This window comes from Pongo pygmaeus, chromosome 5, assembly GCF_028885625.2.
Source record: "Pongo pygmaeus isolate AG05252 chromosome 5, NHGRI_mPonPyg2-v2.0_pri, whole genome shotgun sequence".
Lineage (NCBI taxonomy): Eukaryota > Metazoa > Chordata > Mammalia > Primates > Hominidae > Pongo > Pongo pygmaeus.
Window position 1 is genome coordinate 20,050,871 of NC_072378.2, and position 22,446 is coordinate 20,073,316.

Sequence of the window (22,446 nt, forward strand, 5' to 3'; positions counted from 1 at the left end):
CTTTAATACCAAAGCCTGCAATAGCAAGCGATAAGTTTGCTGAGTAATTTGGTTTTTGGTGAGGAAATAAAATTCAGGTAGGCCCCATAATTGATTTCCCTTTTTTTAGTTTTCTAAACATTAAACAACAACAACACAAAGCCCTGTCTTGGCTACACTTTTTTCTTCCAGCTGCGCTGCCAGTGTGCTGTGCTCTTGACTACACCCCCCCACCCCCACCCTTTCCTGATCCCAGAATTTCCAAAAGGAGGGAGGAGTGAGAAACAAAAGTTCCCTTCTCTCAGCAACATCAGGTGCAGTTCACGTGAAATCCTTAAATTCATGTCTGTTACAGACTAAACTATGCTTCTCTGCCTCACAGCAAAAAGATGTTGGAGTCCTGACCCCTCATACTTCAGAATGTGACCTTATTTGGACATAGGGTCTTTGCAGAAGCGAGGAGAGGGGCATGGAACAGATTCTCCCTCGGAGTCTTCAAAAGGAACCAACTCTTCTCTTTAAAGAGGTAATAAATAAATTAAAATGAAGTCAATAGAATGGGCCCTAATCCAGTATGAGTGGTGTCCTTGTAAGAAGAAGAGATGAGGACAGAAACACACACAGAGAGAAGACCATATGAGGACACAGGGAGAAGACGGCATCTACAAGCCAAGTGGAGAGGCCCCAGGAAAAACCAACCCTGCTGACACCTTGATCCTGGGCTTCTGGCCTCCAGAACTAGAAGACAATACATTTCTGTTATTTAAGCCACCCAGTACCAGCCAGTTGGTGCCACCTTGTTATGGCAGCCCTCAGAAACTGACACAATATTTATCTTTAATATTTGCATGCAGCAAGAAACCCTCACCTTTAACTTGAATGTCACGTTAATCCACGTTCTCATTTTCTTCACATCCTAGACCCCGTCAGTTTCTTACAGCATTAAGCGCATTATTAAAGAAGTCAGTCTAGGGGAAGTGGAACGTTAAAGCAAATCCCTATCCCCTCCTTCTCTGTGAGAGCAGATCAGAGTGCCTTCCCTCCTAAAACATCAGGGCATGTATGGACACGGACACTAGTCACAATATCCCTTGCCACATCCACAGACTCAGTCACTGCCCCTTCATTTTCCTGGTGTGTTGGAAGCCCAGAGCAGTCACCTGGCTGATCACAGTGTGTACTGAGACAATGGCTTGGAGGTGGGGTGGCACCAGAAGTCCCAAATGTCAGGCAAAATGCTCGCTTTCCAGTGCCTCATCAGAGCATTACAAAATCCATGTTAGCTCTTTTAGACCAGAGCTTTGCACTCTTCAAAGTTTAATTGCGCAGGAATGAATCAACCTGGAAACCTTGTTAAAATGTTGATTCTGATTCGGGAAGTCTGAGCCGGGGCCACAGGGTTTGCGTTTCTAACAGGCACCCGGTGATGCCGGCGATGAGCTGGTGCCTGAACTGCACCTAAGGTGCAAGGTTGCAGATCATCATAGGGTAGAGGTGTGGGGAAGGTGTTCTGGGGAAGGGGGTCCCTGTGGTTGCTCAGAGGCAAAGCGTTAAGTGGCCACAAAACTCCACAGATTCAGAGGTCTCTGGGTTGGGGAAACCTTTAGCAGGGTCAGAGGGAAAAAAAAAACAGAACAGGAGCCATCACTGAGGATGAGGCTGGGAGGGTCTGAAATGAGAAAGTGCCGCATGCACACGTGCACCAGGAAATGTGCTAGTAGGCAGCGCCAGCATGAGCAGAGCCTTATTTATTGTGACAAAATGAACAGCCCCCAGGTTGCTCATCCAGCAGCTAATTTCTCATCTTATCTATTATGTGAATGAGATGGGAAAACAGTTTCCTGTTTCTCACAGATATCACTGACATGAAAGATACTCAGCGAATTCCCTGGAAGCCATGCAGTCACATCCATCCGCCGGCTTGCTGGTTTCAAGGGGAAGAATTGATGCAGCCAGGGCGGCTCCCAGATGGTGAAGCGAGTAAAGAGGCTTCTTTGCAGATGCCCTCATGTTAATATCACCTTGGAGAATGATGGAGGAGCTGACGGGTCTTTTTCTGCTGTAATATTCCATGGCAGCTATTCCTTGAGGTCCAAGTGATTGTCCTGGGAGTGGCTTTGAGGCTTTCCTTGGTCTATTTCCAAGCTGGCTGTGTGACGGGGTGAAGGATCCCCAGCTGGAAGGGAGGCCCAGCCGGCAGCCACCACCTCCTCCTCCAACCTGTCCTCCCATCCACACAATGAGCTCTAACACCCTCACACCCCCACCTTCCCAAAGCAGCAACAATCATGAATCTTCCCTCGGAGAAGGATGGTGCCCTGTTCTGGTATAACCCAGAGTGCCTGAGAGAAATTATTAGCATTTGTTTCAACTCTCTCTTACTGACAATGAGGAAACTGAGGTCCAGCATGGTGGGCAGATTTGCCCAAGGTCACCTAGCAGGTAAACAGTTGAGCCTTTTGGAGCCATGCATTGATCAAGGTCTGGTGAAAAGGCAAGTCTTAGATAGGAATCAGTGTTGGGTGTAGCAATCTAAAGAGAATGGATACCCAGAAAAATCCTCCCAACTTTGGGAGTTCATGCTTTGCCCTGGAAATATAACACATCTGACAACAGTTTCTGATGGAGAGACACAGAAGTGGAGAGTCCACAACAGGGGTTCCCAACTTGGGCCACTTATTAACATCATTGGGTGGTGAGGGGGAGTAAAAATGCTGATGCCTGGGCCACACTGCAGAAAACCGAATTTGAATCTCTCAGGCCTCACAGCCCCTGTAAGCTTGTTAGAAATGCAGACTCTCAGACCCCACCTGGCCTGCTGAATCAGAACCCGGGTGATTTCTGTGCTCGCTGAAGTTTGAGAAGCACTGCTTGAGCTACACAATGGAACCACCTGATGCCTGGGCCCCACCCCAGGTCAAACACATTGGAATCTCCAGACAGTGTGGCCTGCCATGGGGGGTTTTTAGAAAGGCAAGGACCATGCAGAAGAGAGCAGGGCACAAGATATGAGCTTAAAGGCCTCAGAGACAAATCGACCTGAAATCACATTTTGCGGAGTCCCCAGGCACATTCAGGAAAGAAGTGTGGATGAAGACATGGAGGCTGGGGAGGCCTGCTCCTGCCTCAGCCTCTGTCTGTCCCCCAGCGATATGGCGTGGAACAGACCACAGCTGACTCCAGAGATGAAGATCTGAAGTCTGATGATTCTGTGTCCACCGTGAAACGGGGCAAGAGCAGAAAAATGACTTTCAAGTCCCAGTGTACTATGCTGGGTAAGTAGAAGTAGGGCTATCGTTGGAATGCTTGTGTCCCTCCAAAATACAGGTGGAAATGTAATCCCCATTGCAGTCGTATTAAGAGGCGGGACCTTTAGGAGGCAACTAGGTCACGAGGACTCCTCACTCATGAATGGAATTAAGGCTCTCATAAAAGAGGCTTTACACAGGGCCCTTTTTGCCCTTCTGCCATGTGAAGATGTTACAAAAAACACTATCTTAGAGGAGAGCCAATCCTCACCAGACACAGAGACCACCAGCATCGTGATCTTGGACTTCCCAGCCTCCAGAACAGTGAAAAATTAACATACCAATTATAAATTACCCAGTCTGAGATATTTTGTTACAGCAGCACAAATGAACTAAGACAAGAAGGTTATGAGGTAGGCAGTACATAAGAGATGCTAGAATTAGAACTAGGTTCTAATAGTTGTGTCACAGCTGTGTGACCTTGGGCAAATTCTTTAACCTTTAAGCTTCAGTTTGCTCATCCGTAAAATGAAGAAAATAAACACTAATTATGAAGTCATTGTGACCTGTCAGGAACTAAACGTTTAAAGCTCTTGACAAAATTTCTGGTACCTACACTCAAAAATAGTAATAAATGGAAATTCAATTTCAACCACATGGTCATTCTGAGTAAGATTTTAAGTTAGTAGAAGGCAGATGAGATGTGAACAATAACCTCTTTGTAGAATGAAAACCTTATGTCATAGTTTATAAACAACTCTCCCAGCTATGGAATACTGTTATCTCTGTCCCCTCCAGACAAGCCTTGTTTAATCCGCCACAGTGGTTTCCTATGAATGTATATATATATAAAAAGAACAATAATAAAGAACATACACAATAACGTGGGGAGGCATGCAAATCAAAAAGGCGTTAACTGATAGGGAAAAGGGAGCAAGGAACTAGGTTGAAATTATGCGGAAGGGCCTCTAGATAAATACGACAGTGAAAAGACAACTAATTGAAGAATGAGAGAGTTTTCTTAACCAGTGCTAGCTGAGTAAAAATATAATTATCTTTGATTCATGAAGATTGCTACAATATGACTCATTTACCAAAACAGTTACTAGCAGAATTACACTTGTTACTGTGAGAAGACCACGTGGGAGCGAGGGCTGTAGTAAATACCAAATGTGTTTGGTATTTCACAATGGCACCTGGAAGGAGAGTTCTGTTTCCTGCTCAGTGGTTCTCTGTGATGCTGCTGCTCTCAGCGGGGCATTTGTGATCCGCAGGAGCACAGAGACCTTCCTGTGAGATGGGAAATGCTAATGTAAGTGCTCCTAACCAGGTTCTGGGAGAATCTCAGCTTTCCTAGCCTGAACACACACCATCTAGATCCCGAACTTCTTCTTTTCTACCAGTGAAGCCAGAGCTCCAAGGCCACTGTGCCCTTAATTTTTATGCATATTGAGTTGATGTCTCTTTTGCCAAAGACTGCACACACACCGAGAAATTAGAAGACATTCATGACTGTTTATTAGTTGTCTGATGGCTCTAAAAAGGGGAAACTTACCTTTCTCCAATCAAATATTTTCTCTCTACCTCAGCTGTGGTAGGCTTGGGTTGTTCATCCCATAGAACAGACCTGCTTAAAGGTTGAAATCTTCAACAATTATGGGAAGCTGACCACTGCGATGATGCACTAAAATGGGTAGAAGACAGTGGACAGGGCACCCTCAGAGGTAGAAGGGACCTCACAGGTGTTCTGGCCCAAACATCCTAAGGCCAGATGTGGCTCTAGGGAGTACATGTATGTAAGTGATAAGGACAGCCATGTGTTCTAGAAAAACAGAATGAGGCCGGGCGCGGTGGCTCACGCCTGTAATCCCAGCACTTTGGGAGGCCGAGGCGGGTGGATCACGAGGTCAGGAGATCGAGACCATCCTGGCTCACATGGTGAAACCCCGTCGCTACTAAAAACACAAAAAATTAGCCGGGCGTGGTGGTGGGCGCCTGTAGTCCCAGCTATGCAGGAGGCTGAGGCAGGAGAATGGTGTGAACCCGGGAGGCAGAGCTTGCAGTGAGCCAAGATCGCGCCACTGCACTCTAGCCTGGGTGACAGAGTGAGACTCCATCTCAAAAAAATAAAAAACAAACAAACAAAAAAACAGAATGAAAGGTACAGGAAGAGATAAGAAGATGCATTTCTCACACAGCAGAAGAGCTCTGTAGGGAGAAATGTACAGAAAAAGGCAGCAGCAAACGGTCCTGCAAGCACAAGAGTAATGAAAATAAATACAGCTTACAAGCCTAATGAAGAACATTTCAGAGCAGGTTGAGACCCTAACTGATACAAATGAGGATCATTAGCTTCCCTGGGCTCTCCTGTTCAGTGTAGGACAAGAACCGTGCAAATAGAAGGAGATGACCAGGGCTATAAAGGTAAAATTATAACCCCACGCCAGACCTGGGTCTTTTAATAAGAAGAGCCACGTTCATCTCCAGTCTCAAAGCCACTTGAGGGCCTGAAGACCATCAATATAGATGACGCTTAGCTGTTCTCATCCGAGGATAACAAATGTTTTCAGAACCACCCACTTCTCTTCCCCTCTAATACGCATACTACTTCCACAAGGCCTGGAAGCTAAAGAAGATTCCAGATATGATTCTCTCTCAGGCTGAGATCAACCACACTGTTTATGATTATGAAGTGCCTACTACATGCTAGGCCTTGCACTAAGTACTTTGCATGCATTATTTCATTTCATCCCATCCACAGGCCTGGGAGGTAGGTATTATCAATACTCCCATTTTTATGATAAGGATAACTGAGGTTCAGAGAGATTGGGTAACTTGCCCAAGGTCAAAAAATAAGTGACAAGTCAGAGATTAAAACAGAAAGCCAGCTTTGATAGGTTGTTTTTAGGATCAACTGTTGTGGAGAGGTGACAAAAATGAAAATGAGCAGGCATGTCACAGCAAACACAAAAGGAAGAATTATTCTGTGAAGAGAAAGGACCTGTTCCAGGGCCCAGAGATAGAAAAGAACTTGGGAGGTGTGAGGACCTTCTAAGTGTCTATTGCTGAGTAATTATCAGCCCCCACAATATGATTTAAGATATCAGGGGCCTTGATTCTCCTTCACGTGGCCTCTCCACATGGCTGCTTGCGCTTCCTCCAGCATAGAGCCTGTGTTCCCATGGGGATGTGATGGAAGCTACTAGTCTTTTTAGTGGCAAAGCACGGAACTGGCACAGTGGTACCTCCACCATATTCCTTTGGTCGACTCAGTCACAAGCCCTGCCCTAATTCAGTGGGAGGAATAACAAAGAGTTAAACAAACAAAACAAAACAAAACCACTGTGGTGGAATCACGGTTGACTAAGGATGAAGGAGCAAGAAATGGAAGGGTTGTGGAACAAGGTGATGGGAGAGAGATTTTGCAAGGCTTTGTTGGCCACGTGAAGGACTTTGGATTTCATGCTAAGTGCAGAAGAAACCTTTACTCCTTTTTCACCCTTGCTCTTATCTCAACTGTGGTAGAAGACTAATACAACTAAGGACTGGAGGGATTTCATCTTAAGTCCACAGAGCAAATCTGCATGCACATAAGATGCATCTAATTCAGGCATTTAATGATTGTAAGGTATTAGTATACTATCATCTTCAAATATAAGCTCCCCCAAAATACCATCTGTTGCTGAGGGACACACATAACATACCAGATTTCCAAGCTTCAGGAACAATGCCAATATACCTCCCCAGGTGTCGTGCCAGGTACTGCCACACCATGTTCCTATGCAGAATGACTGCTGCTTGGTTTCTTGCCTACCCATCACGCTCACATACTTTATACCCTTGAAGTCAAAAAAGCCAACAGCCCTTCAGTTTGTTAATTGTCAGCCAGTCTGTCTGTATATAAACACTGCTTTGAGGTCAGGGAATTTTGCTGTGCCCAGGCAACTGAATCACTGGGTCCAATCTTCATGGTTAGAGAACTGGGTTTCTTGGTGCTAGTTAGAGTCATTTGGTGAGGAAGAAGTGAAGAGGAATAGCTTCCCTCTATTGCTAAAGCCGGAACTTCTCTGTACAACAAAGAATGTAAACGTTATAATACACTGGAGAGTGAGGTGATGCTACTCAACACATTAAATACCTTCTGTGCTGAGGTAACAAGACAAGTCGGACAGACTCCAAATTCTTGAGTTGCTAAGAATAGAGAGAGGAATTATCCATAAATATGTTTTTTTCAATACAATGTAGTAAGTATAGTGATGCAGGCATTCAAAGAGTACAATGAGATCCCAGAATTGGGAGCTCTAGCTGAATTTTTGGGAGTGGTGAAGCAGGATAGGTTTCATAAAGGAGGTAATTTAGGACCAGAATTTAGGACGAGTGGCAGTTAATAAAAGTATTTCAGGCAGACAAGAAATTGAAGAAGAAAAAAAGGCTCATTTATGTGAGGCAGCTAGGTAAGTGTCCGTTTTGAGGAGGAGGGTTGCATAAGAGGGCAACATTATTGGAATATAACTTTTTTTAAAACGAATCCTGCCTCAGGTTTTTTTGTACAAATAGCACAGGAGGACACCAGCCCCATGCAGACGGCAGCCCAGGGGGGGTCAACCCAGTCCTTCTGTCTTCACATTGGCAGACAGAGATCTCTACTCTGAAATCTTTGTAGGGGCCTGGGCACCTTTGGAAGCCTGAGTTGGAACTGAAGCTGGAGCTGCAGCCTAGGCCTTGGTTTGGTCCTTGGCCTTGGCCTTTGGCTGGCACAGCCTGAGCCCTTTGGCAATGCAGGCACGAGCACACTTCCCAAACTTGGAGTGGGCAATGTAGGCAAGTCAATCGAGCTCGCAGCTGACACCCTTTGGGATCTTGGGCTTAACCTCTTTGGGCTTTATGAGGGCCTCGATAGCCTTGGCACACGCACTCATGGCCTTGGCACTGTTGGCCTTCTTCTTCTTTAGGCCCTTCTTCTTGTGCTTCTTGGTAAAGCACATGTTCCTCAGGAACTTGGGGTCCACCCCCTTAAGAGATTTGTATCTTTGTGATCGGGGTTTCTTGATGCCATTTCTGTGCCATTTTCGGGACTGGTTGTGTGTGGTGTGGTTCTTGGACTTGGTCATGTCTGCACCTTAAGCCACAGCTCCGGAAGCACCTAGAACCAGAAGTTGAATAAAACTTTAACACAAGTTGTGACAAGGGACAGAAAGGAAAAGATAAACAGTGGGCAGATCACAGAGGGCTGTGTATACTATGTTAAATAACTTCGTATTTATGCTGTAACTATCAATGATTTTAAAGGAGAATGACTTGATCGGATTTTTGTTTTAGATAAATTATTCTGGTAGAAATATAAAGACAGATAATATCGAGCCAAGACTGAAAGGAAGAGAGACCTGTAGGAGGTACTGACTCAATAGTGCAGGTTTGTTATATAGGTAAACTCATGCCATGGGAATTTGTTGTACAGATTATTTCATCACCCAGGTACTAAGCTTAGTGCCCAATAGTTATCTTTTCTGCTCCTCTTCTTCCTCCCACCCTCCACCCTCAGGTAAGCCCCAGTGTCTGTTGTTCCCCTTTTTGTATCCATGTGTTCTCCTCATTTAGCTCTTACTTTTAAGTGAGACCATGCAGTATTTGGTTTTCTCTTCCTGCATTAGTTTGCTAAGGATAATGGCCTCCAGCTCCAACCATGTCCCTGCAAAGGACATGGACTCATTCTTTTCTACGGCTGCATAGTATTCCATGGTGTATATGTACCACATTTTCTTTATCCAGTCTACTGTTGATGGGCATTTAGGTTGATTCCATGTCTTTGCTATTGTGAATAGTGCTGCAATGAACACACATGCGCATGTGTCTTTATGATAGAATAACTTCCATTCCTTTGGGTATATACCCAGTAATGGGATTGCTAGGTCAACTGGTAGTTCTGTTTTTAGCTCTTTGAGAAATTACCATACTGCTTTCCACAATGGTTGAACTAATGTCCACTCCCATCAACAGTGTATAACCATCTACTTTTCTCAGCAACCTTGCCAGCATCTTTTTTTTTTTTGACTTTTTAATAATAGTCATTCTTACTGGAATGAGAGACCTATCTTATTAATAAGATAAGGAAATCTAATAGAAAAAGGGGACAATTTGTGACGCAAGATATAGAATGATATGAGGGGTTGGAATCAAGGGGCAGTCCTTAAAACTTGGAAGAGGAACCTTATCCTCTGAGACTGGTGAAGGAAGAGTTCAGACCTCCCTATTATAGGATGTGAGGAGCAGGAAGGAAGTGCATATCTGGCGGTATCCCATTCCTCCCTTTTTCTGAGCCCAGGGTGAAAGTACAAATAGATACTCACATGTCTATATCCAAATATTTAAAATTTATCTAGCAAGCAAAAAGTAGTTAAATAAAGTATGTTAGATATGTATGTTCAATAGAAAATGCCTATCTTGACAGATATACCTTCTTTAAAATTTGGGAAGCCACTTTATTTAGAGTTTTGGACTCCTCGGAGTTCTATGCTAGAATATGGAGACCTAAGAGAGCCACCCCAGCCCATGATCCAATTCTCTTGTTTTCCTACTTCTGGCCCCACAATATACCACGAGAGACATACAAGGACACGTGTAGACACCCAAGCCTGCAAGCCCAGACTCAGGCCACATGCCTCTGGAAATAGCCACTCCTTGGCCACCCCTTGAGCCTAGAGATGCATCCACAGTGGGTTCAGCCATCCTTGGGGTAAAAGATGCTGGAAGAAGTCCATGGAGGACCTATAAACAGGCTCATGGCAATCTGTGCAAGGAATTCTGAGGTTCTGGGTACTCACGGTATAATGTAGAAAAGGAAATGTTGTTCTGGGTAGACATATCCCCGTTAGCTTCACACACCCCTTGCCGTGTATGGAGGAGCTCAGGTATGAGGCCAGAATGATGCTCTCTGAAGATCAGGGCACAGGGCAGAAGCTCCTCTTGCCCAGGCCTAGGGGTGGTACAGTCCAGTAGCCTCCATGTTCTTGATGGAACCCCCCCACCCAAAAAAAAAAGCTAAAGTTATTAGCCAACACTGAAGTTGGTTGGGGATCCGTCCAGAGGAACCAATGCTACCTCTCAGGTTTTGTTCTTTTAACTCCTGGGAAACAGTATCCAAGTAGTTTGCCAGGAGAATTTGTTTTTTCTCTTGAAGCAGAAGCACTCACCAGTCAAGCAAGCATGGATTAGAATCCCTGAGGTACTACAGCTTACAGGCATTTGCTTGGTAGATTTTTTTTCCTACTCACTGCCAATTTGAGTGGACTCATAAAGTTTGCTTTGTGCCAGAAGCATGAACTGGAAGGGCAAAAAAAAGACATCACCACAAAACTCACTTCAAAGCCAGAGAGCTCTTGAAACTGATTTCATCTCAGGAGTCCCCAGCAGTGCTGAAAGCAGGTCACCTTCAGAGAGAGATCTGTCCGCCATGAAGGCTGCAGAGCTTTCGTGAAGAGCAGGTCTTCTCCCCTGACATAAAGGTAAATCTAGGTGTAAATGGCATCACTGGCCAACAGAAACAGGGGCCCACAGAAAGAGGAATGTCCAGAGAGCATTTTTTAAAATCTTAATTTTCTTTCCAAGGAAATGAAATATTTCAAAAAGGATAAGGATGACATGAATTAAAAAACAGAGCAATGACAAGACACAAGTTATATCATTTTAAAAAATATTTTTGTGCATGTGTAAAATGTTCATAATGTTACTTTAGGGGTACTTTAACTTCTCTTCCTGCGTATTATACCTGAACAATGATAGAATGATGTTTTTTTAAAAAAATATTAGGATTCTAAAGACCTTTTCTACCATTAATTTTCTATAATGGTGCTGAAATCTTATTATCTACATTTTATTGCTATGAAAACTAATATATAGAGCAGTTAAGTGACTATCCAGTGAACAAGTGGCAGAATTGGAAATAGCACCCAATATTTTATCCTACCTATTAAATCATATATCTTGCTAACCTAGAGGTGCCTCTTTTCACACTAATCTACTTTTGATTCATAGCTATGGAAGTCCTGAATGCTGACCTATTAGAAATCTGTAATTAGTCAGCACCTAACTATATATTAGATTCTGTTAAGTAATGTCATTACAAGAATAAGGGGGACGAAACTGGAAACTTCGAAGAAATAAAACTATTCCTAAATCTTTGAAGACAGGTTAACTTATGACATGTCATCCCACACACCATGTATCAATAAAAAAAAAAGTTCTAGTTTAGAAAAGAAATGGTAAGGAAAATGTTCACGGAGTATTTAGATAAATTCATGCATAGTGCATTCCTAATATATGGCCTAATATTAATTATCTCTGTTGTTTAAATCCTCCTGCAGTAATTTGCCCTCTCTCTCAGCAATTATTATTGTCTACCTTGTACCTAGATCTATGTATGCAGGTTTTACTTTCCCCACTAAATTCTAAAGGTGGTGATTGGGTGCCATACATTTTTTGTGTCCTCTGCAGTGGATAACAATGCCTCGCTCATGGTAGTAATAAGTTGTTGCTGAATGAAAACAATGCATATATTGGATTATATCACTAGGCTTTTTAGATTGATGTCCAAGACAACCAGATCTAGTCATTAGGTCTGTCCCTAGGACCCCTGTCAAGGACAGAGCTCTGGGTGAGATAAATTGCAGGTCTAAACCAACAGCAATTCTCATGCTCTAAATTCACAAACCAAATGAAGGATTGTACACTCTAGAAAGGCTGCTATTCAGATTAAAAAAAAATAAAACAAAGCAGATACAAATCCCTCTTTCAGTATTCACTCTGACTGCAGGGAAGGATATACAGGTATTTCTTATCAGGCCAGAAAGACTGTCTAGCTAAGAAATAAACATCTTAAGTTAAAGATTTTTATTTCCACTATATGGGCAACTCTTGCATGGTAAACTTGCACTCAGAGAAAATCTGTTTATTGTGCAGTAAAAAGGAAAGTCCCAAATAATTAGGAAGCATCATGTGTGCTCAAAGAAATGAAGTCAATAACAGTATTCCAATGTGTGTTGTATCTAAACTAAACTACAAAAGTAGCTTTTTACCATTGCATGCAAATGATGGCTGGAAAATAGCCTACTTTACATAATTGCACAGCTGTGGGCAGTCTGGCTTCCAAAATTCAGGACGCATTGTGATAACATGTGTAGGACCCAGAAAGGGGTTAATTTCGAAAACAGTCACTTTCATATACTCAGATGGAGACAGAGCACCATTATTGATGTTTAATCGATCAATAGGCATTTCTTCCTGTGATATGAAGTTTACATTACCCTCCATCTGGAGTGAGTGAAGGAATAAGAAGGAAATCTGTCAAACGCAAAATTACTTCTTATTAGCTTTGCCCGTGTCATTTCAGTTTAGTTTACTACATGTTAATCTTTTCTATGACTTAAATAAAGCAATAGAAAGTGATTGTACTTTAACCCTCTTGTGGATTTCTCAAACACTTCAATCTAAATGCAACAATTTAGACCATGCTCCAGGATGAGTTATCATATCTCTGTCTCATAATATGATCAAGTAATTGGCCAGTTACTTCGTAGGTTCCATTTCTTCCCCAGTTCTATAAAATCCTATGGTTCCAGATTTCTCAAACCCCTTCTTTCTGCAGCAACTCTGCTCCCCAGTTCAGTTTCTAAGTCTAGAAAGCAATGTGGTAGAATGCAACGAGTATGAATTTAGCTACAAATAGACCACATTTAAAATTTCAATTCCATGGAACTGCCTATACGAGACCCTAAACAATATGTTAACCTCTCTAAGACTCCATTTCTGTATCTGTAAAATGGTTACACTAGAGCCTGGCTCATAAATGAAATAACATATATGAAGTGCCTGGTACATAAAGATCACTTAATTCATACACATAGCCTTTCCTCACCCTCAAATGGGATCACTTGTTTTTTTTCTGCATTTAGAATCATGTTTTGTGAATAGTGGTGTTTCTTTCATTTCCTAGACTCTGGTTTATTAATTCACATAGTCAAAGCATAGTGTAGAAGGTGCAGATTTGTATCTTCTATTTCAGAAAAGACAAATTAGTAAAAATTTTTTGAAATGGTGAACCGGGCTGGGCATGGTGGCTCACACTTGTTGTAATCCCAGAACTTTGGGAGGCTGAAGTAGGAGGACTGCTTGAGGCCAGGAATTTGATATGAGCCAGAGCAACATAGAGAGACCTCTGTTACTACAGATTTTTTTTGATCAGCCATGGTGGCATTTGCCTGTATCCTAGCTATTCAGGAGGCTGTGGTGGGAGGATCACCTGAGCTCAGGGGACTGAGGCTGCAGTGAGCCATGTTTGTGCCACCGTACTCCAGCCTGGGCAACAGAGTGAAACCCTGTTTCAAAAAAAAAAAAAGCCAACCAAGCAAGTGTGTTTAGTTGATGACCTAATGACCAGGGAGTAAGACTGTTTAGTGCTTTGGTAAGTTATTTTTATTTTGTTATATATTATAAGTTCAATTATTACCATTACTGGGGTGGAAGTGAGGGGGTTGTCAGAACAAGTTCATATCCTCCTGAATGGATAAATAAGGCAGAGGAAGGCACGTGACCCAAATGTGTGTGCTACAGACCATGTGTACTATTCTCCATCATATATCTCCTAAATTTTCTTAGTAAAGAAATACGTGAACAGGAAGCCCCCTCCTTAACAAGGTCTCACTGTGCCCCTACGATTTCCCCATTCATGCCTACAATGTTAAAGTCTTCCAAAGGAAGAGTCTTCAGACCTTCTGTACATATAGTGACAATCATCTGCTGTGTACAGAAAACCTCCAGGTAGGAGAGAGAGAGCTGCTGCCATTGTGTTTAAATTCCTAAGATCAACACTAGGCAGTTTAAGGTAATAAATAGCAGTAGTTCTCATTGTAGCAATTTCTTTTTTATTCATATTTTTAATTGACAAATCATAATTGTATCCATTTGTAATGTACAGTGTGATATTTTGATATATGTATACAATGTGTAAAGATTAAATCAAGCGAATTAACATATCCATCGCTTCACTTATTTCTGGTGCGATATTTGAAATGTACTCATTTCTATTTTGAAATACACAATTTCTATCTAGTTCAGGGCCACATGGGCAACCATTAGAACACGGTATAAAATCAGTAGGTACCAATGAATAATGAATGAAGGCTCACTCCCAAACCAGGCGATCTAATGGAAAGTTTAACATAATTTCACAACCCAAACCATTGTTCACCCACTTGTTCTGCTTCTTGCTCTCTGTATATCCTACCTTTGTGTATGCAGGCTGCTCAGCCACTAAGAAACCTATTACCTGGAACAAGTTCAACCTGCTGCTTTCGTCTGACCTGTACTTTGCAATGCAATAAGAAATCCTTCTGTATTAAGAATGTAGAATATGGATTATAAGTGTTAGGTAATTCTTTGGTCATTAGGGTCACACAAGGTTGTCCACTGAGCATGCTCATGACATAACATCAAACCTGTCAAAGTGGAGCAGCATGGATATCATTTGTGATGGGACCTCCTGAAATGTGCAAAGACCAGACAGAATGTAGCCAATCAATGACCATTCACCAGCACAGAGAGTACAGAAAATATCACATTTCCTTATTTTTTTTTTAATTTTTTTTTGAGACAAAGTCTCACTCTGTCACCCAGGCTGGAGTGCAGTGGCATGATCTCGGCTCACTGCAACCTCCGCCTCCCGGGTTCAAGCGATTCTCCTGCCTCAGCCTCCCAAATAGCTGGGATCACAGGTGCACACCACACCTGGCTAATTTTTGTATCTTTAGTAGAGACGGGGTTTTGCCATGTTGGCCAGGCTGGTCTCGAATTCCTGACCTCAAGTGATCCACCCGCCTTGGCCTCCCAAAATGCTGAGATTACAGGCGTGAGCCCCCGTACCCAGCCTCCTTATTTTTCTCTAAATCAACTTAAGTCCAATTCTAAGCCCCACTCCCCTGAGAAGTGGAAAAGTCAAACTCAGTCATTACTGGAGCTCTCCAACCATAGGTCACATAAAAGTCCCTGGGTCTGAAGCAGGATGAGACATTGGGGAAGCCCCACTGATTATGAGGCATCGGGAGATACAGAAAACCACCAGGGTCTCCATGGTCCTGGCCCTTTGGGATAGGGGCCACTCATCTGCTTCTGTTCCATTTGTGGGGTTCAGAAAATCCTCAGCAAAACTGGAAGTGCCCTGCCTCTGAGGTGCATCAAACAGGTGTCCCATTTGAGTCATGCTGCTCCCTTGGGTGGCTGCCACTAGAGGGGACATGCCCCCCACTACTGATGAAACTCATCAACCTCCAACCTTCTCCCAGTCCAGGTGAATGATCTCTCCCCTCCCTGCTCAACGCTCTCAAAAGCATTCTGGGCTCTCCCCTCCTTCTCTGGTGAAATCTAATCTCATCTGAGCTTAGACTTTTTCAAAAATCAGGAAGACCTTCTGCTTTTGAGGCAAGAGAAGGCAAAGCCTGGATTTCGGTTAGAAATGGGAAGGATAGAAGTGACTCCAAGAAGGAAGCAATACTGAAATCTTAGGAAATTATCCCATCCCATTGGTGTCATAAAAAAGTAGATGAGTTGCCCTTGACTTCCTGGCCTGGGAACTGGGTAGGACCAACTCTCCCAGACAGAGAAGTCCTGGGAGCTACAGTCAGGATGCACCACCCCCAGGCACACTGGCTAAGTGTGAGAACCAAGAAATTATCATGGGTGTTTCAGGGCAGCCCCCACCCTGTGCCTTCCCACCCATCCCTCAAGGGATTCTGGGCAGAGGTTCCCATGGGCTTGGAGTAGCAGTAAGTTAAATGGAATAGGGGAGATGAAATGAAAGAATCACAAGACCAAAAGCATGGCAGGAATCTGCAAACACAAGACCAGCCTACCTTTGAACCTAAAATCCAGCTGGATATTTGTGGAGAGGTCACCTTATTCATGGCCAAAGGGCTGACCAGTTCCACGCCAGCAGGGAGTGCTGAAGAGGAAGAGAGAAGCTTCCCTGCAGGACAGCATCGGCACCTAGAGCTGGCTTGAAAGGGCCCTGAGGACCAAGCAGATAAGAGAGGTCATGTTTAGGCAGGGGCTATTGAGAGCCATGACACAGACACACAGCCTTGCAATGGACACACAGCAGACAAACAGCAAGGGAATCACAGGGCACCAGAGCAAGAGGATTGGCAAGGCAAATGTGCCCAATGCTTGGAGACTCTGCCAGGGAACTGGGGCCTCCATATACAGGGATTCCACTGCTAGAGGTTCTGGAAAAAGTCCCCTCTAGACGTGGACTTCAACTGTGCCCTGTCTGACTGGTATTGCTGAGAAAACTTCAGTTACACTTTCAAGCACAAGCAAAAATCTCTTCACATTATAAGAAAAAAGATCATCCTTTTAAGCAATGAGGTCTCATGTTCTGGTCCCCAGGTAATTTGACTGAGATTGAATTTAGCAAATGTTTACGGAAACAGAAAACAATGATTAACAAATTCATTAATTCAATTAGGGCACAGGGTAGCTCCTCCAAAAATGTTTGTTGTTGCTGCTGCTGATGATAATTAAAATCTTGATTATAGATAGGTTGTGATGTATAATCATTTCATAACTAAGTCCTTATGCCTTGATGAGAACTATCATTATGTGTAAATATTGACTAAGGCTGAGCTTCACACATGCCATTGAAATTCCAGTTTATAATCTCATGCTAACCGACAGTAATGAACTAAACTGAGACCTCAGATCCAACAAACAACCTGCTGGCGTTGACGGTTGGAGGTGCAGACGTGATCCTAAATCAACATATCTTATAATCGTTTTTCGTATTTTGCAGACCATCTCGGCTTACCTGATAGAAAGAAATTCTTCACGAGAATTCTGAGATTTCTTCATCATTCAGTGACTTCTAGGATTTCTAATGATGAAGATCTTCTCTATCATTCAGGCCCCCACAGAGCACCAGGAGGTTGGGGGACCAAGAGCTTCTGGTTTCAAAGGGCCTCTGATACTCTCAGTGCGACCCACTGCAGTTTTGCTAGAAGAGTGGTGCTTTTTCATTAGGAAGCCATCTTATCCTGAGAATGATAAAAAAAAATTAATTTTCTAAATGTCAGCCCAAACCGGCAAGAATAAAAGTGCTGAGCTGAGTTTGGTGCCAGTGGCAAGAATATACTTTTTAAAAAATTATCAGCAGTAAGTTAAAGACTGAATGGCAGTCTGGGCTCAGTGGCTCAGGCCTGTAATCCCAGCACTTTGGGAGGCCGAGGTGGGTGGATCACCTGAGGCCAGGAGTTCAAGACCAGTCTGGTCAATATGGTGAAACCCCGTCTCTACTAAAAATACAAAAAAAAAGTTAGCCAGGCATGGTGGTGGGTGCCTGTAATCCCAGCTACTCAGGAGGCTGAGGCAGGAGAATTGCTTGAACCCGGGAGGCAGAGGTTGCTGTGAGTCAAGATCATGCCATTGCATTCCAGCCTGGGCAACAAGAGTAAAACTCCGCCTCAGGAAAGAAAAAAAAAAAAAAGATTGAATGGCAGTAGAAACTGGACTTTCCTAGACACTCCCTCTGCCCATCCCAACCCTCCAAATACACACCTCCATACACACACACACACACATACACCACACATCCGTGCCACAACACACCCCACCACACCCACAAATGTCACACATACTTTACTTAATAATCTACCAGATGGAAATTTAAATTATGGGATACTGTCTGTAAGTAAGTTAGAGTAAGTCAGTAAATTAAACATATTCACTAAAACCCAAATCCAAACTCGCATTTTGCCACAAGTTACCCTATACTACCATTCACTCCAAACCAATCAGCTGAGGTGTTTGCACCGACAGGACTACCAGAAAAGGGAAGCAACACTTCCTCTGCATAGAGCTTGGGGGCAGGGAGGGACCCTCTTTTACAGTCATGAGTGAAATTAATGTGAAAGAGGCAAGAAATCTTACTGTGCATTCCTGTACATAGTACATTATCTCCTCTCATCTGGAAGCATCTATTGAAGGGCAGGCTACTGTAGAAGGCATTAGGATTATCAAGACAAATTCAAAGAGAAATAGTGTGTTTGAATTTAGCTTTCAGCATTCAAAGCTGGGAAAGACAATAGTTTGATAGGTTTTGTAGATGGAGAGAGAGACAGAGAGAAAGAAAATCTTCTAAATTCTTTTCCTGTATCAGGAAACAAGCCTGAGGGCTCAGGTCTCAGACTTTCTTCTATAATGTAGATAAGATTCCCATTCTGCTTATGACAGGCCATTACGCTTGTTGCCCTAAAGTGGAAAGAGGATATGCCAAAGAGGAAGATGTACAGATAGAAAATTCTGAACCTTTAAGAAAAGCCTAGGGGCTGCCCCCAGAAGAAGATTGTGGGAAGAGGAGATGAGAAAGGCCAAGAAAGCAAGGTCCAATATCAAGGTTCTCCCGGTCCACTCTGGGGTGAAGCAGCTTTTAAAATATCCAGTAAGGGCTGGGTGCGGTGACTTATGTCTGTAATCCCAGCACTTTCGGAGGCTGAGGTGAGCGGATCACCTGAGGTCAGGAGTTTGAGACCAGCCTGGCCAGCATGGTGAAACCCCATCTCTACTAAAAATACAAAAATTAGCCGAGTGTAGTGTCACACACCTGTAGTCCTAGCTACTCAGGAGGCTGAAGCAGAAGAATCGCTTGAACCCAGGAGGCGGAGGTTGCAATGAGCCATGATCATGCCACTGCACCCCAGCCTGGGTAACAGAGCAAGACTTTGCCTAAAAAAAAAAAAAAAAAAATCCAGCAAGGTATACAAGAACCCGCTAGTGGCACCTTCCTGGGGTATAGCAGGGTGTAGTGGCAAGCCTTCCCCGTGGGCCAGGGCACAGGCATAGCCTCATGGGCCCAGTGAGTCTTCTGACATTCCTGTCCCAGTAGCATGCATGGGGACTCAGGTAACCACATGCCTCACTGTGAGGATGCATAAAGGACCCACACAGGCTGGGTTAGAAGGAGGATGCTCTCGGGTAGGGGCTTTAAGAAAAGGGACAAATGGCCCAAAGCCAGATGGAACCAGCATTTCTCCATGATCACCAGACCAGGAAGCAGGAAAGGCGAACCACTCTGTCTCAGAAGACAGTGAGGACATAAATGGCCTCACTGCTAGGAGATTGCGTGCCACCTGGGGTGGGTGGTGAGAGCCAGGGGTGGGGAATCTGAAAGATCCAAAGAGACAGAGGCACAACTACATATCAGACTAGGTTTCTAGAATTTTACTAAAGGTGGTGTCCCCTGCCCTAACTGCCCCCACTCCCCGCACCTCCCCAGCAGACAGGGACTTGTGTGCAAGATGAGAACAATAAAGAGACCAGGTTTTCTTTGAGCAGAAAAGTGTAACATGAGCAAATTTGCCACTTGGGTTCGGCAGCTTCAGGAAGTCTCAATTAGCTATATGTGTAGACGAAAGATTCTGAGCCTTGGAGAAGATGCTACTGGCTTCAAAAAGACAAAATTTTGGCTGGGTGCAGTGGCTCATATCTGTAATCCCAGCACATTGGGAGGCCAAGGCAGGAGGATTACTTGAGGCAAGAGTTCGAGACCAGCCTAGGTAAAACAGGGAGACATCCCCATCTCTTTAGAAATAAAAAATAATGTTGGCTGGGCACAGTGGCCTATTACTGTAGTCCCAGCTACTCAGGAGGCTGAGGTGGGAGGCTCTCTTGAGCCCAGGAAGTCAAGGCTACAGTGACCCATGATGGCACCAGTACACTCCAACCTGGGCAACAGAGCAAAACTCTATCTCCAAAAAAAAACAAACAAAATTTAATCCTTTGACCATGTGATTTTGTATCGTATGTTATACTATATTATGTATTATGCATCATGTGTATACATTATTTAGATGTTTTTTGCTTTTAAATTCTTCAAGTGGATGTGCCTAGGTAGCTGGACATTTTGTCTTCTTGTCCTTCATCCCAGGTCCAGGTCGTCCCACACATGCACCGCCTCTTGGGCAGATCAGGGGGCTCTTCTGCTCTGTCAGAAATGAGACAGGAATGGAATGACTGGCTGTGTGGTGAGGCAGGGCCAGGGAGAGGAGAAACTCAGGGGTACAAGGGTGAGGGGAGGGAGAGAGACTCCTAGTAAGTCTTCTCATGAGGTCCGAGAAAGCAGCAGCCACATGATGGCTACAGAAACAAGGAATGAAGGCTTTCATGTCTGGCGTGTGGAGCACATGGGGCCGTCTGAGTGCCTTCTCCAGCCTTGGAGAAGGCACTTTCTATTCTCTGCACAAGGGAGATTATGAATTATGGATTATGGATTGCAATGGGGATACTTGAGCCAGAGGTAAGAAGGTGAAGTGCATGTCCTACTGGAAACTGTGTGTGTATGTGTGTGTGTGTGTGTGTGTGTGAGAGAGAGAGAGAGAGAGAACACGAGTAAGAACAGCAAGACCGGCTAGTAAGAAATCTACTAGGAATGCATTTCTAGCATGAAAGGCATGATGCTGAGATTATACATAAACACAAAGAATCAGCAGCCCAATTACATTTCACCTGTAGTCCCAGCTACTTGGAAGGCTGAGGTGGAAGGATCACTTGAGCCCAGGGAGGTCAAAGCTGCCGTGAGCTGTGGTCATACCGCTGCACTCCAGCCTGAGCGACAGAGCAAGACCCTGTCGCAAAAACACAAACAAACAAACAAAATGTTATTTTATTCTTTTTTGTAATTTGGAGCAATTTTGATAACTAAATAATATTTAATTAACTCAAATTTTCTAACAGTTGACTCCAACTTTCTTTTTGAACCAGAAAAGAAATATGCTAGTCAGAAACAAAAGTCATAGATAGGTAAAGTAATGAATTTTCAAAGTTACTTTAAAACAGGCCCATTTTTGTATATGTATGTGTGTGTTTTCAACCACCATGCCTTCCCAAAATTAAAATATACTGGGAAATGGGGGACTATAGGGATGGGGTGGAGTAGAGATGAACAAACCAACATTTCCAATTCCTGAACAGGATTCCCCAACTTGCTATTAAGACACTGGGCTGCATGCAGGATTCGGAATGTTCGTATCTGGACAACCTAATCCATTGTTTTATTTTCACTCCTTCAGCCCAAACAAGTGTCCTCACTCTCTTCTGTCTTGCTCCTGAATCTTAATGTTTGCATGAACAAAACATTAACAAACAAGAGCGCAATCCAGTGTAGCAAAGCACTATCACTGCAAATAGTCATCTTGAGGTTCGCTGGGATTTTCAGAAAGTAAGACATGTTCACGGTTATGAGTGGGCATCCGATTTACCTGCTAGAAATGTAAGTGACTCTTCACATGGGCCCTTTTCTCCAAAAACACCGCCTTTCTGAGAGATGAAGTGAAGTGGGGGGACTAAGAATCTCATATTTTCAGCTACATAAATTCATTTCAGCATAAACTCATTTCAGCTTGAAAATCTGAACAATGTAAATTTACTCTCCAGAGAGAAAGAGAGAGAGAAGAAACAGCAAGATTTTTCCCTGGAATCTGTTGAGAATAAGGAGGGAGCATGGGTGTGGGGACGTGCATTTTGTGCTGTACCTTTGAAAAGAGAACAGAACACAATGTCCTAAGATAAATCGTCATTTTCTGAAGCCAGCATTTTCTCCCAAATTCTTAAGGAAATGTTGCCACCTTCTGGACAAAAGCTCAGTAAGCATTCACCACAACCCTGCTCTCCAGCTTATTTATAAACTCATTTACATGAGTTAATAAATAATTTTGCTGTGACTTTTCTATTATTCTACCTGCACAGCACTGATAGTCTCAAAAAATCAAGTCACTATAAAAGCACTAATCATATGCCTAACAAAACAGAAAGCCCACTTTGCCAATTAAGCAGATTCTTCAAGAGAGAAATAATCACACTGACAAAGTTTACCAGATTTAAAAAAATCTCATTCATGGACTTCTTAACTCTTACAGGGTTTGAAGAATGGTGGGTAGATTCTCAACCAGGTTTTCTCTTTTCATTTTTTTTTTTAATTACCACTTCTCTCTTTTAATAATAGGTTCAAATTCATCTAACCAAATAGTCTTGAATTTGATTTTTTTCAATGTATTTTAAGGTCATCAGTAATATTTTGAGCATTCATAAACGAAGACACCTGTACTCATATCCTGAGAATTTGTAAAATGCTCACATTTCTTTACCATAATGGGCCCTTCCCATCAGTCAATTCTCATTACCA

The 22,446-nt window shown here is 43.3% G+C and overlaps 1 long non-coding RNA gene and 1 pseudogene across 2 annotated transcripts in view; both read right to left on the reverse strand.

Annotated features, from left to right (window-relative positions):
- Window positions 1–7,855: 7,855 nt before the first annotated feature.
- Window positions 7,856–8,377, reverse strand: LOC134737576 (large ribosomal subunit protein eL29-like; annotated as a pseudogene).
- A 2,208-nt stretch (window positions 8,378–10,585) lies between these two features.
- The window catches only part of LOC129038578 (uncharacterized), a 53,969-nt gene continuing 42,108 nt past the window's right edge, over window positions 10,586–22,446 (reverse strand). Inside the window, exons 4-7 of one of the 2 annotated variants that reach the window (XR_010126579.1) lie at window positions 20,772–20,890; window positions 17,080–17,305; window positions 16,127–16,281; window positions 10,586–10,718 (exon numbers count right to left, since the gene is read on the reverse strand). This is a non-coding gene — a long non-coding RNA (uncharacterized LOC129038578). Of the gene's footprint in view, window positions 10,719–16,126; window positions 16,282–17,079; window positions 17,306–20,764; window positions 20,891–22,446 lie in introns of both variants that reach the window. The other variant, XR_010126580.1, reaches the window with a different exon arrangement.